The following is a 15,869-nucleotide window of genomic DNA, read 5'->3' as shown; positions in this document are numbered from 1 at the left end:
CTGTAAAGCAGCAACTCTACCGCCGCGCTACCGTGCCGCCTTAATACTTATTTCATTGTTCTCCTCGAGTCATACAGCGTGGAAACGGGTCTCTCAGCCCAACTTGCCCACTTCGACCATCGTGCCCCACCTGCACCAGTCCCACATGCCCGCGTCTGGCCGATATCCTTCTAAACGGAGAACTGTTTTGATCTGGCCTTCTCTATCTTTCAGTCTGAAGAAGGGTTCCGACCCTATTCCTTTTCTCCAGAGATGCTGCCTGACCCGCTGACTAACTGCAACATTCTGTGCCTATCTTTGGTACCTTCCTGCTCATCCGTCTAAACCTGTCCGAATGTTTCATTTTGTTTTTTCATGTGGATTACAAGGGCACAAAGTAGATTTGATTAAATGTTGTGTTCCAGCTGGCTTTACTACCAAAAGCTAAATAAACCTGGTGACAACATTATGGAGATCGGTGTCTTAGCAACTGCACACTCATCCAAAATGCCGTGACCTTTTACTGGAACATAACCCATCTCCAACTGAATATGATATTCTCCATACAACCTAATGCATTGCCTTGTGACTGCCAGGCAGCAGAGACTCCTATTACAATGCTTCATCGTCCCCAGAAGAACACTGGCATTCATTTCAGCTAGAGCCACTTAAGAGCCATACGATCATAACTGATAGGAGCCGAATTAAGGCCATTCGACCCATCAAGTCTACTCTGCCATTCAATCATGGCTGATCTATCTCTCCCTCCTAACCCCATTCTCCTGCCTCCTCCCCGTAACCTCTGACACCCGAACTAATCAAGAATCTATCTATCTCTGCCTTAAATATATCCACTGACTTGGCCTCCGCCGCCTTCTGTGGCAAAGAATTCCACAGATTCACCACCCTGACTGAAGAAATTCTTCCTCATCTCCTTCATAAAAGAATGTCCATTAATTCTGAGGCTGTGACCTCTAGTCCTAGACTCTCCCACTAGTGGAAACATAGAAAAAAGGTGCAGGAGTAGGTCATTTGGCCCTTCGAGCCAGCACCGCCATTCAATAATGGCTGATCATCCAAAATCAGTACCCAGTTCCTGCTTTTTCGCCATATCCTTTGATTCCCTTTGCCCGAAGAGCTAAATCTAACTCTCTCTTGAACACATCCAGTGAATTGGTCTCCACTGCCTTCTGTGGCAGAGAATTCCACAGATTCACAACTCTCTGGGTGAGAAGGTTTTTCCTCATCTCAGTCTTAAATGACCTATCTTAGTCTTAAACTGTGACCCCTGGTTCTGGACTCCCCCAACATCGAGAACATTTTTCCTGCATCTACCCTGTCCAATCCTCTAAGAATTGTATATGTTTCCATAAGATCCCCTCTCATCCTTTTAAATTCCAGCGACTACAAGCCCAGTCGATCCATTCTTTCATCGTACGTCAGTCCCGCCATCCTGGTGAACCTACGCTGCACTCCCTCAATAGCAATAATGTCCTTCCTCAAATTAGGAGACCAAAATTGCACACAATACACCAGGTGCGGTCTCACCAGGACCCTGTACAACTGCAGTAGGACCTCCTTGCTCCTAAACTCAAATCCTCTCGCAATGAAGGCCAACATGCCATTAGCTTTCTTCACTGCCTGCTGTACCTGCATGCTTACTTTCAGTGACTGATGTACAAGGACACCCAGGTCTCGTTGCACTTCCCCTTTTCCTAATCTGACGCCATTCAGATAATAATCTGCCTTCCTGTTTCTGCCACCAAAGTGGATAACCTCACATTTATCCACATTATACTGCATCTGCCATGCATCTGCCCACTCACCCAACCTATCCAAGTCACCCTGCAGCCTCATAGCATCCTCCTCACAGCTCACACTGCCACCCAGCTTTGTGTCACCCGCAAACTTAGAGTTGTTGCATTTAATTCCCTCGACTAAATCTTTAATATATATTTTAAACAACTGGGGTCCCAGCACCGAGCCTTGCGGCACCCCACTAGTCACTGCCTGCCATTCTGAAAAGGACCCGTTAATTCTTACTCTTTGCTTCCTGTCTGCCAACCAGTTCTCTATCCATGTCAAAACCTACCCCCAATACCATGTGCTCTGATTTTGCACACTAATCTCTTGTGTGGGACCTTGTCAAAGGCTTTTTAAAAGTCCAGATACACCACATCCACTGGCTCACCCTCATCCATTCTCTCCACATCCACTCTATCCAAGTTTTACTATTCTGTACGTTTCAATAAGGTCCCCCCTTTATAGAGTGATACAGTATGGAAACAGGCCCTTTAGCCCAACTTGCCCACACCAGCCAACATGTCCCAGCTACTCCAGTCCCACCTGCCCGCATCTGGCCATCGTGGAGCTGGCGGACTTGCTCGAGACAGACTTTGAGCCCCATCGCGGAACCGTGGACTTACCATCGGAGCCTGCGTTCCCTTGCCCGGGATCGACGCTCCAACCGCGGCCTGCGGATTTCAACATCGAGGAGCTCTCAGTCTCGGGTAGAGACTGATGTCGGGAAGCTCCAAGCCACACGAGGTTCGACTAGCCCTGACCCGGGGTCCGATCGCCCGGCGTGGGGGAGCTGAGATCCCCCCGATGTGGGAGCTTGATCGCCCCGACGCAGAGGGCCCGTCCGCCGGCAACGGGAGCCAAGATCGCCCCGACAACGGAAGGCTCGAGGCCCCCGACCGCCGGAGGACAGAGAAGGGAAGAGATTGAACTTATTTTTCGCCTTCCATCGCAGTGAGGAATGTGGAGGAGTCACTGTGATGGATGTTCACGTTGAAATGTATTTTGTGTGTTTTGTTGCTTTTTATTATAAGAAAATAACTGGAGATGCTGGTACAAATCGAAGGTATTTAGTCACAAAATGCTGGAGTAACTCAGCAGGTCAGGCAGCATCTCAGGAGAGAAGGAATGGGCGACGTTTCGGGTCGAGACTCTTCTTCAGACTGATGTCAGGGGGCGGGCTTTTTATTGGTATGACTGTATGGCAAATCAAATTCCTCATATGTTGCAAAACATACTTAGCTAATAAAGTATGATTATGATTATCCCTCCAAACCTGTCCAATCCATGTACCTGTCTAACTGTTCCTTAAACAATGGGATAGTCACTGCCTCAACTACTTCATCTGGCAGTGTAATTGCAAAAACCTCAATATTTTAGTTTATTTTTTTAGTTTAGAGATACAGGGTGGAAACAGGCCCTTCGGCCCACCGGGTCCGCGCCAACCAGCGATCCCCGCACACTAACCCTATCCTGTGCCCACTAGGGACAATCTTTACATTGACACCAAGCCAATTAACCGACAAACCTGTACGTCTTTGGAGTGTGGGAAGAAACAGAAGATCTCGGAGAAAACCCTTACAGGGGAGAACGTACAAACTCCGTACAGACAACGCCCGTAGTCGGGATTGAACCCGGGTGTCCAGCGCTGCATTCGCTGTAAGGCGGCAACTCTACCGCTGCACCACCGTGACCGCCCTGACTTACTTCAAAACAAACCATGCCCTCACAAACGGCAGGGAGGAGAACATGTTCTTCCAAATTTCCACTTCATTGCCCAATTGATTCGGAGCACATTTTTCGTTTGAGTTCTAAACTAATGGAAACAATATCTTACTACCCGTCTACCCAAATTCTCCCGTGACGTTATGTCTCCATTGCATCCTCCTTAACGAGCGTAGGAAGGAACTGCAGATGCTGGTTTACACCGAAGATCGAGACACAAAGTGCCGGAGTAACTCAGCGGGACAGGCAACATCTCTGGACGAAAAGGAACAGGTGATATTTCGGGTCAGACTGAAGAAGGGTCTCGACTCGAAACGTCACCTATTCCTTTTATCCAGAGATGCTGCCTGTCCCGCTGAGTTGCTTCAGCATTTCGTGTCTGCCCCCTCCACAACCTTTAGTTTCTGGGACAAGTTGTCAATGAGGGCATGCAGCGTAGGTTCATTAGGTTAATTCCCGGAATGGCGGGACTGTCGTATGTTGAAAGACTGGAGCGACTAGACTTGTATACACTGGAATTTAGAAGGATGAGAGGGGATCTTATTGAAACATAAGATTATTAAGGGATTGGACACGTTAGAGGCAGGAAACATGTTCCCAATGTTGGGGGAGTCCAGAACCAGGGGCCACAGTTTAAGAATAAGGGGTAGGCCATTTAGAACGGAGATGAGGAAAAACCTTTTCAGTCAGAGAGTTGTAAATCTGTGGAATTCTCTGCCTCAGAAGGCAGTGGAGGCCAATTCTCTGGATGCTTTCAAGAGAGAGCTAGATAGAGCTCTTAAGGATAGCGGAGTCAGGGGGTATGGGGAGAAGGCAGGAACGGGGTACTGATTGTGAATGATCAGCCATGATCACATTGAATGGCGGTGCTGGCTCGAAGGGCCAAATGGCCTACTCCTGCACCTATTGTCTATTCTCCTATTTTTTCTGCACAATTTGTGATGTGATTCCTGGAATCATTCTAATAAACATGAGGTATGGCCTTTTCATTGCTCCATTGATCTTGTTACAATGGGTCGTGCTGCTAAACAGGTCTGAACCTGCACGAGCACGTCACAGATAAGAAAAATGTTTTCAACGAGGGCATTGAAATTGGCAGAATAGTGAAAGGCTTGGATAGAGTGGATGTGTGGAGAGGATGTGCCCACTAGTGGGAGAGTCTAGGACCAGAGGCCACAGCCAGCCTCAGAATTTAAGTGAGTTTCTTTAGTCAGAGGATGGTGAATCTCAACATTGCAACAGAAGGCTGTGGACTACATTGCCACAGAAGGCTGTGGAGGCCGTCAATGGATATTTTTAAGGCAGAGACAGATAGATTCTTGATTACTACGGGTGTCAGGGGTTACGGGGAGAAGGCAGGAGAATGGGGTTAAGAGGGGAATATAGATCAGCCATGATTGAATGGTGGAGTAGACAATATTTAAAAGACATTTGGACAGGTACATGGATAGGAAAGGTTTAGAGGTTTAGGGGCCAAATGGGACTAGCTTAAATGGGACATCTTGGTCGACAGCGAAGAGTTGTGCTGAATGGCCTGTTTCTGTGCTGTACGACCATGTCTCAGACCTGTCATCAATCATTTGTTAGTTTAACTACACCTCTGAGAACAAACTTTCCTGATACCACGGAAAGAATTCACGCCTGCCCACAAGACAATATCAACACGAGCCAAGTAGACATATCTACCTTTCACAGAGACTATAGACTTTGCTTTAGACTTTTAGAGATACACTGAGGAAACAGTTTCAGTTTTCAGTTTCGGTTTCAGTTTTGATTCAGCGACTAAGCCTGCGCTGATCAGCGATCACCCCGTACACTAGCACTATCCTACACACGCTAGGGACAATTTACAATTACTGAAGGCAATTAACCTACACACCTAAACCTGTACGTCTTCGGAGTGCGGGAGGAAACCGGAGCACCCGGAGAAAACCCACGCAGTCACGTGGAGAACGTACAAACTTCGTACAGACAGCACCCGCGGTCAGGATGGAACCCGGGTCTCTGGCGCTGTGAGGCAGCAACTCTACCGCTGCGCCACCGTACCGCCCTCGAGCCAGCAGTACGTTCTCTTTCACCAGTTAAGTAGCCGTGAAATGTACAAATAATTCCTTTGCCGAACGTGACCTGGGCAGAAGTACATGGATAGGACGGGTTTGGATGGGCCAAATGCAGGCAGATGGGACTAGTGTAGATGGGGCATGTCGTTCGGCATGGGCAAGCTGGGCCGAAGGGCCTGTTTCCACGCTGCATGACTCTATGATCTACCCTTCTATTAACAATCTATCCGATCAGTTATATGTCTTTTTTTAATGCAGAATATATATATTCGCTGGTGCAAAAATGAAAAATAATGAACAAACCAAATTTGCTGCAACTTCAATGCCCAAGCACTTTAAATACTCGATTTTAAGTAACCCTTCAAAGTGTAACATCAACACCAGCCACAGTCCTGGGGTGAAGTACACGAAGATGGCAACTGAGGAAACACAATCAGCCACAGGCAATGATGGTCTAATTCTATACTGCTATCATTGAGTCCGTCCTCACCTTCTCCATCATGGTCTGGTTTGGCTCAGCCACCAAGCACCACATCCGGAGGCTGCAACGGATCGTTCGCACAGCTGAGAAGGTTGTTGGCTGCAATGACGAACTGTACACTGCAAGGGCCAGGAAGCGAGCGGGCAAGATCATCTCTGACCCCTCTCACCCTGGCCACAAACTCTTTGAAGCACTTGCCTCTGGAAGGCGACACCGGACTGTCAAAGCAGCCACAGCCGGACATAAAAACGGCTTTTTTTCCCATGAAAGAGTCTGTTTTTTTGCTCTGGTTTATTTTCACCCACATGTTTAGACCGTAATGTTGTATCCTTATTGTTTTGATGTGTTTATGCTTTATTCTTAATTGTTAACTGTATGTTTGTGTTGTCATTTGTGAGCAGAGCACCAATTCCTTGTCTATGCACATACTTGGCCAATAAACGTATTCATTCATTCATACAGTGAGACCGCACCTGGAGTAGTGAGACCGCACCTGGAGTACTGTGTGCAGTTTTGGTCTCCAAATTTGAGGAAGGATATTCTTGCTATTGAGGGCGTGCAGCATAGATTTACTAGGTTAATTCCCGGAATGGCGGGACTGTCATATGTTCAAAGACTGGAGCGACTAGGCTTGTATACTCTGGAATTTAGAAGGATGAGAGGAGATCTTATCGAAACGTATAAGATTATTAAGGGGTTGGACACGTTAGAGGCAGGAAACATGTTCCCAATGTTGGGGGAGTCCAGAACCAGGGGCCACAGTTTAAGAATAAGGGGTGGGCCATAGGCAGTGGAGGCCAATTCTCTGAATGCATTCAAGAGAGAGCTAGATAGAGCTCTTAAGGATAGCGGAGTCAGGGGGTATGGGGAGAAGGCAGGAACGGGGTACTGATTGAGAATGATCAGCCATGATCACATTGAATGGCGGTGCTGGCTCGAAGGGCCGAATGGCCTCCTCCTGCACCTATTGTCTATTGTCCATTATTCATCCATGAAGCACCATCAGCAAAAAGAAGGCCGCAGTTCAAGAAGGTACATCTTCATTACTAGGTACAGGTCCACCACTGATTTTCTGGCAACTGGTGGCAGACCTGTACCTAGTACGTTAATCCGGACAAAATTACGAGAGCGCACTTGAAATCCCCCGCCCCCCCCGGAAGTCCCCCCGAGAATGTGCCACCTAGGCCGGGTGAGGCGGCCGATCTCGACCTCATCGGGACTTCCGCGGCCGATCGGCGGGTGGCATTTGCCCTCCCCCCTGCCCCGGGGCTCTGGAACTCCGGCAGATCCGTCCCCACGGCCGACCTCCGAGGTCGACTTTGCGGGCCGGAATCTCGGCCCCTTGGCGGAACGTTCCGGTACCATTACACTCCTCTCGGAGGACGTGACCTCTGTTGGTCCGGCAAAACGGAAAATACGGCAAGGCTCTGGAACCGAGGGTGACGGAAAATCGGCGATAAACGTTGGCGCTGCCAGTAGTAGTTCAGTTTGGTTTAGTTAATTGTCAAGTGTACCGAGGTATAGTGAAAAGCTTTTGTCGCGTGCTAACCAGTCAGAGGAAACACAATACAGTTTTGGTCTCCTAATTTGAGGAAGGACATCCTTGTAATTGAGGCAGAGCAGCGTAGGTTCACGAGATTGATCCCCGGGATGGCGGGACTGTCATATGAGGAAAGATTGAAAAGACTGGGCTTGTATTCACTGGAGTTTAGAAGGATGAGAGGGGATCTTATACAGATGTATAACATTATGAAAGGACTAGACAAGCTAGATGCAGGATTTTTTTTTCCCAATGTTGGGGGAGTCCAGAACCAGGGGCCACACAGTCTTAGAATAAAGGGGAGGCCATTTAAAACTGAGGTGAGAAGGAACTTTTTCACTCAGAGAGTTGTGAATTTGTGGAATTCTCTGCCACAGAGGGCAGTGGAGGCCAAATCACTGGATGGATTTAAGAGAGAGTTAGATAGAGCTCTGGGGGCTAGTGGAATCAAGGGATATGGGGAGATGTTGGGCACAGGTTACTGATTGTGGATGATCAGCCATGATCACAATGAATGGCGGCGCTGGCTCGAAGGGCCGAATGGCCTCCTCCTGCACCTATTTTCTATGTTTCTGTTTCTAATACATGATTACAATCGAGTCATTCACAGTGTACAGATACATGATTAGGGAATAACTTTTAGTGCCAGTAAAGTCCTATCAAAGATAGTCCGAGGGTCACCATTGATGTAGATAGTAGTTCAGCACTGCTCTCTGGTTGTGGTAGGATGGTTCAGTTGCCTGATAACAGCTGGGAAGAAACTGTCCCTAAATCTGGAGGTGTGCATTTTCACACTTCAATTAAACAAATCCCTGAACCAATAAAACAGGCAATATTATCAGAGGAATATTATCATTGATAAATTACAATGCAGATAGGAACGAAACAAGGGTGCACTTTAATTATTAATGGTACAATACCTGTAGAGCTTGCTGCAATAATTGGATGTCATTGGTGCCTGTGACTTCTCTCAGTTGGTTTAGTAGTGTCTGTTGATGCTGAAGAATAGAAAAATATAAATTACCATTACTAAACGAACATCCTCACGCATCCTGTCTCCCTGTTATAGAATGGACAGAGAACTGTTTCGTCTGATGATAGACACAAAATGCTGGAGTAACTCAGCGGGACAGGCAGCATTCTTGGAGAGAAGGAATGGGTGATGTTTCGGGTCGAGACCCTTCTTCAGACTGAATCTGAGCCCATTCCTTCTCTTCCGAGATGCTGAGTTACTCCAGCATTTTGTGTCTACCTTCGATTTAAACCAGCATCTGCAGTTTTCTTCCTACACGTCCAGAACAGATGGGGTCTTGATTTAACGTCATATCTGACAGACTGATTCTCCTTCAGTGCTGTACAGAGTATCTATCTGTCTGGATTACAGGCTCAATCATCTGTTACGGGATTTAAGTCGAAAACTTTATATAACTTAGGAGGGGTACGTACATAACCACTGAGCTCTGACTAACGGCACCTCAATATGGGAACAGTTTGCACTTCTAGCTTTGATCTGTGGTGTGAAGTAGCAGCACCTGGTAAACCAAGCAAGCCACTAAAGGTTACCAAATAAAACAGGAAAACTGCTGCGTGTTTGGTTCCATGGAATATTGTCCAAATGACAAAGACAAAATACTTGCATTTCTTAAAGATTGATTTGGGAACAGCTCCTTCCAAGACCGCAAGAAATTGCAGAAAATTGTAGACACAGCCCAGACCATCACACAAACCAACCTCCCTTCCATTGACTCCATCTACACCTCACGCTGCCTCGGCAAGGCCAGCAGCATCATCAAGGGCGAGTCGCACCCAGGCCACTCCCTCTTCTCCCCTCTCCCATCGGGCAAAAGGTGTAGAAGCGTAAAAATGTATACCTCCAGATTAAGGGACAGTTTCTTCACAGCTGCTATCTGGCAACTGAACCATCCCACCAATAAAATGGAGAGCAGTCCTGAGCCACTGTCGACCTCATTGGAGACCCTCAGACTATCTTTGTTCGGACTTTACTGGCTTTATCTTGCACTCAACGTTATTCATGTTATTCCCTTTATCATGTATCTGTCCACTGTGGACAGCTCGATTGTAATCATGTATTGTCTGTCCACTGACTGGTTAGCACGCAACAAAAGCTTTTCACTGTACCTCGGTACACGTGACAATAAACAAAACTCAACTCAATAGACAATAGGTGCAGGAGTAGACCATTCGGCCCTTCGAGCCAGCACCACCATTCAATGTGATCATGGCCGATCATTCTCAATCAGTACCCCGTTCCTGCCTTCTCCCCATTCCCCCTGACTCCGCTATCCTTAAGAGCTCTATCTAGCTCTCTCTTGAATGCATTCAGAGAATTGGCCTCCATTGCCTTCTGAGGCAGAGAATTCCACAGATTCACAACTCTCTGACTGAAAATGTTTTTCCTCATCTCCGTTCTAAATGGCCTACTCCTTATTCTTAAACTGTGGCCCCTGGTTCTGGACTCCCCCAACATTGGGAACATGTTTCCTGCCTCTAACGTGTCCAACCCCTTAATAATCTTATACGTTTCGATAAGATCCCCTCTCATCCTTCTAAATTCTAGTGTATACAAGCCCATTCGCTCCAGTCTTTCAACACCTGACAGTCCCGCCATTCTGGGAATTAACCTAGTAAACCTACGCTGCACGCCCTCAATAGCAAGAAGTCAACTCACAACCTGTCGTAGCCTTTCATCTTAAAGCTTCTTGCGCCGAATGAAGTACTCCACGTTGTAAAAGTGTAGGAAACTCCGAAGCCAACTTGTACACGAACACAACACTATGAGCAGAGATTTAGTACATGGATAGGATAGGTTTATAGGGATTTAGGCCAAACGCAGACAGCTCGGACAAGTATAGATGGAGCATGTTGGTCGGTGTGGGGCATTTTCCAGGGTCTATTTCCATGCTGTATGACGAAGGGTCTCGACCAGAAACGTCACCCGTTCCTTCTCTCCAGAGATGTTGCCTGTCCCGCTGAGTTACTCCGGCATTTTGTGTCTACACCGATCAGCCAAAAATTATGACTACTGACAGGTGAAGTGAATAACATTGATTATCTTGTTACAATGGCACCTGTCAAGGGGTGGGATATATTAGGCAGCAAGTGAACAGTCAGTTCTTGAAGTTGACGTGTTGGATGCAGGAGAAATGGGCAGGAGTAAAGTCCTGAGCGACTTTGACAAGGGCCAAATTGTTATGGCCAGACGACTGGGTCAGAGCATCTCTGAAACGGCAAGGCTTGTGGGGTGCTCCCGGTCAGCAGTGGTGAACACCTACCGACAGTGGTCCGAGGAGGGACAAACCACAAACCGGCGACAGACAGGGTGTTGGGCGCCCAAGGCTCATCGACGCGTGAGGGCAACGAAGGCTATCCCGTCTGGTCTGAATCGACAGAAAGTCTACTGTGGACATGTCACAGAAAATGTTAATGGTGGTCACGGGAAGAATGTGTTACAATACGCAGTGCATCGCACCCTGCTGCATATGGGGCTGCACACGGAGGACCAACAGCATATTAGGCAGGTGGACATAACGTTTTGGCTCATCAGGTCATAATGTTTTGGCTGATCGGTGTCTCTCCTGTATGACTCTAACTTAGACTCTAACAAATTGAAGGTCGTAGACATTACGAGGGATTAAGAGAATTTTTTGACAGAATAACAAGCGACTTGTGCCAGGGATCGTTCCTGGAACGTCTGGATTTCACCAAGTATATTGCTAATTGCTAGAAATCCAAGCTGGCAAATGACTTATTTGAAGTGCAGAGTGGTTTCTATCGATTCAAACAGGAAGTTAAAAAAGGATATAGATCAAGTGACAGATGTAGATTAATCTGTGAAAGAGTAAAGTCATCCGCTTAGGATCATAAAAAGCAATGATGAAGGAGGGTTTTAGAAGCACAAAATCACCGGAAGCCAGTGGATTGGTAGCAAGGAGCCTCATGAAATATTTTACGTCTTGGAATACCATCCTGGGAGTGAGATCTTTACGTCTTGGAATACCATCCTGGGAATGACACTCAATCTGGACACACTTAGTGGGAATCGTGGGTTAAAGCTTTGGAGTTTGGAGATATAACGCGGAAGCAAGGCCCTTCGGCCTGCCGATTCCGCGCCGACCAGCGATCCCCGCACACTAACACTATCCTACACCCCCTAGGGACAATTTTTACATTTTACCAAGCCAATTAACCTGCAAACCTGCACGTCTTTAGAGTGTGGGAGGAAACCGAAGATCTCGGAGAAAACCCACGCAGGTCACGGGGAGAACGTACAAACTCCGTACAGGCAGCGCCCGTAGTCGGGATCGAATCCGGGTCTCTGGCGCTGCATTCGCTGTCAGGCAGCAACTCTACCGCTGCGCCGCCGTGACCGCCCTCACGGAGCTCATGAAATATTTGACGTCGTGGAATACTATCCTGGGAGTGAGATCCAAAAACACGTTGACACTCAAAGTGGACACACTGAGTGGGAATCATGGGTTAAGGCTTTGGATTTTGGAGATGTGACGCGGAAACAGTGGCGCAGCGGCAGAGTTGCTGCCTTAAAGCAAATGCAGCGCCGGAGACTCAGGTTCGATCCCGACTACGGGCGCCGTCTGCACGGAGTTTGAACGTTCTCCCCGTGACCTGCGTGGGTTTTCTCCGAGATCTTCGGTTTCTTCCCACACTCCAAAGACGTACCGGTATGTAGGTTAATTGACTGGGTAATATGTAAAAATTGTCCCTAGTGGGTGTAGGATAGTGTTAATGTGTGGAGATTGCTGGGCGGCGCAGACCTGGTGGGCCGAAGGGCCTGTTTCCACGCTGTATCTCCAAATCTAAAATCTAAATCTAAATCTAAACAAGGCCCTTCGGCCCACCGATTCCGCACCGACCAGCGATCCTCGTACATTAACGCTATCCTACACACAACAGGAACAATTTTACCAAAGCCAAATAAATCTGTACGTCTTTGGTGTGGGCGGAAACCGGAGCGCCCGGAGAAAACCCACGTGGCCACAGGGAGAACGTACAAACTCCACACAGACAGCACCGTAGTCAGGATTAAACCCGGGTCTCTGGCACTGTAAGGCAGCAACTCTACCGCTGTGTCACCGTGCCGCCCACATATGTTTAAGGTGAGAGGAGAAAGATTTAATACTAGCCCGAGGGGCAACATTTTCACATATAGGGTGGTGGCTATATGGAGCGAGCTGCCAGAGGAGGTATCTGTGGCAGATACTATAAAAGCACTTGGAAAGGTAGGTAGATAGGAAAGATTTAGAGGGACGTGGGCCAAACACGGGCAGGTGGGACTAGTATAGATGGGGCACGATCGAACCCATAGTCAGAATCTACCCAAACCCACTGTAACAGGGATCGCTGGTCGGCAGGGACTCGGTAGGCCGAACGACCTGTTTTCACACTGTATCTTTAAACTAAACTAAAAAGCAGTGTTCTGCTCAACTCTTGATCAAAGTTCTTAGGGCTCACGAACTCAAAGGAAATGGAGAAAAAGCAGGAACGGGGTACTGATTTTGGATGATCAGCCATGATCCTATTGAATGACGGTGCTGGCTCGAAGGGCCGAATGGCCTACTCCTGCACCTATTGTCTATGTTTCTACAGCCAACTGTCAGTTCTTATGAATTTATGCTGAGGAATTAACTCGTTTGCGTTATTATTATTGTCACGTGTGCCAAGATACAGCGGAAAAGTGTATTCAAGAGAGAGTTAGACATAGCTCTTAGGGATAACGGAATCAAGGGATATGGGGAGAAAGCAGAAACGGGGTACTGATTCTAGATGATCAGCCATGATCATGTTAAATGGCAGTGCTGGCTCGAAGGGCCAAATGGCCTACTCCTGCACCTATTTTCTATGTTTCTAAAAGCTTTTGTTTACGAGCTATCCAGTAAAAAAAAAGATTGTACATGAACACAATCAAGCCTTCCACAGTGCAAAGATAAATAGAGGGCACAACATTTAATGCAAAGATTTCACACATTGAAGTCCAATAAAGTATGAATAAAGAAAGTTCAAAAGTCTCCGATGAGGTAAGTGGGAGGTCAGGTCTGTTCCTGCTCGTAAGGATAGCGGAGTCAGGGGGTATGGGGAGAAGGCAGGAACAGGGTACTGATTGTGAATGATCAGCCATGATCACAGTGAATGGCGGTGCTGGCTCGAAGGGCCGAATGGCCTACTCCTGCACCTATTGTCTATTGTTTATTGAATTTGAAGGTAAGTGTAATGAAATTATATGCACAATATCTACTCAGCAAAGCCTCCCTACGTATCCCCTACAATATGGTGTGGGAAGGAACTGCAGGACCTGGTAGGTGGATTGTGGACGATCAGCCATGATCACAATGAATGGCGGTGCTGGCTCGAAGGGCCAAATGGCCTCCTCCTGCACCTATTGTCTATGTTTCTATGAAACAAAGTCCATTTGGATTGACCTTCGTGTGTTGGGTTAAATGAACATAAATTCTATGATTCTATGGTAAAGCTCAAGAGATCAAGGGATGTCCATCATTCTTAACTCCAATGCACAAATCTCTGGATTTTAGCCACGTCTCGGTGCGAGATTTTGCACTTACAGCAGCAACATGTTTTTAATTCCAAAGCAACAAGAAAATACTATTTCTGTGAGCAGAGGAAGCTCAGTATTCCAGAACTCCTGACCACAGAGGAATCAATCAGTAAACGTATAAGATTATTAAGGGGTTGGACACATTAGAGGCAGGAAACATGTTCCCAATTTTGGGGGAGTCCAGAACCAGGGGCCACAGTTTGAGAATAAGGGGTAGGCCATTTAGAACGGAGATGAAGAAAAACGTTTTCAGTCAGAGAGTTGTGAATCTGTGGAATTCTCTGCCTCAGAGGGCAGTGGAGGCCAATTCTCTGAATACATTCAAGAGAGAGCTAGATAGAGCTTTTAAGGATAGCGGAGTCAGGGGGTATGGGGAGAAGGCAGGAACGGGGTACTGGTTGAGAATGATCAGCCATGATCACATTGAATGGCGGTGCTGGCTCGAAGGGCCGAGTGGCCTCCTCCTGCACCTATTGTCTATTGTCTAAACGAGCGGAGTAGGAAGGAACTGCAGATGCAGGTTTACACTGAAGATAAAGACACAAAATGCTGGAGTAACTCAGCGGGACAGGCAGCATCTCTGGAGAGAAGGAATGGGTGAGGTATCGGGTCTGAAGAGGGGTCTCGACCCGAAACATCACCCATTCCTTCTATCCAGAGATTAATTACTCCTACATTTTGTGTCTATCTCCTCCATATGGACTACATATCCATCCAGTGAAAAGGTGGCTACTGATTCCACTGTGAAACTTAGCCAGTGACAAAATGGCGTCAGAATTTAGCCAAATAACAAACTATATGATGCAAATCAGTTTTTCGTTGGTTAGACCAATTTATCTTTATGATCCATAAGTTGATGATTTTACTTTTTAACAACATTAATCTCCATCTGTCACTCCAGCTTTAGATAGTTCCTCTGTCCCTCTCTTCCCCTCCCTCTTCCCAGTTCTCCCTCTATCTTCCTGTCTCCACCTATACCCTTCCTTTGTCCCGCCCCCTGACATCAGTCTGAAGGGTCTCGACCCGAAACGTCACCCATTCCTGCACCTATTGACTATCCATGTACCTGTCCAAATGTTTTTGAAATGATGTGAAGGTATCTGCCCCAACTACTGCCTCTGCGAGCTCGCTCTATACACCCACCATCAGTCTGAAGAAGGATCTCCACCCGAAACGTCACCCATTCCTTCTCTCCTGAGATGCTGCCTGACCTGCTGAGTTACTCCAGCATTTTGTGAAATAAATACCTCCGATTTGTGCCAGTATCTGCAATTATTTTCTTATACTCCATCTGTCACTCGATCCGTATCTTTTTGTAACTTTCCGTTTGCATCTGTAAAACCTACATGTCTAGGATAGCACCACGCAACTGGGTCTCTTTATTAACATTAGTAAATGCAAACACTCAGGATTGAATGTGAAACTGGCAAACACTGTGGTTGAATAGGTGCTAGATATGAACTTCATTATTTCGTGTCATCACACAACTGTTTGCCAATAGCGAGCAAATTCTAGTGCCACGTCGTTGGCCTCTGCAAGATCCTTTACAGTGCGTGTGTCACTGCAGCATGTCACAGCTCTGGAGATTTAGTTTAGTTTAGAGATACAGCGCGGAAACAGGCCCTTCGGCCCACCGGGTCCACGCCGACCAGCGATCCCCGCACATTAACACTATCCTACACACACTAGGGACAA

At 47.1% G+C, this 15,869-nt stretch overlaps 1 protein-coding gene across 3 annotated transcripts in view; it reads right to left on the bottom strand.

Moving 5' to 3' along the window:
- usp25 (ubiquitin specific peptidase 25) overlaps positions 1-15,869 on the bottom strand; it is a 151,677-nt gene that overhangs the window by 120,713 nt on the left and 15,095 nt on the right. For all 3 annotated transcript variants that reach the window (XM_078409739.1, XM_078409740.1, XM_078409741.1), the window contains exon 2: positions 8,506-8,583. The gene's annotated coding sequence lies outside the window, so the exon portion shown is untranslated. The remainder of the gene's footprint in view (positions 1-8,505; positions 8,584-15,869) is intronic.

The sequence above is a fragment of the Rhinoraja longicauda genome, chromosome 12 (genome assembly GCF_053455715.1).
Source record: "Rhinoraja longicauda isolate Sanriku21f chromosome 12, sRhiLon1.1, whole genome shotgun sequence".
Lineage (NCBI taxonomy): Eukaryota > Metazoa > Chordata > Chondrichthyes > Rajiformes > Arhynchobatidae > Rhinoraja > Rhinoraja longicauda.
Note: the sequence above shows the minus strand (reverse complement) of the source record. Positions and strands in the feature narration are given on the sequence as shown.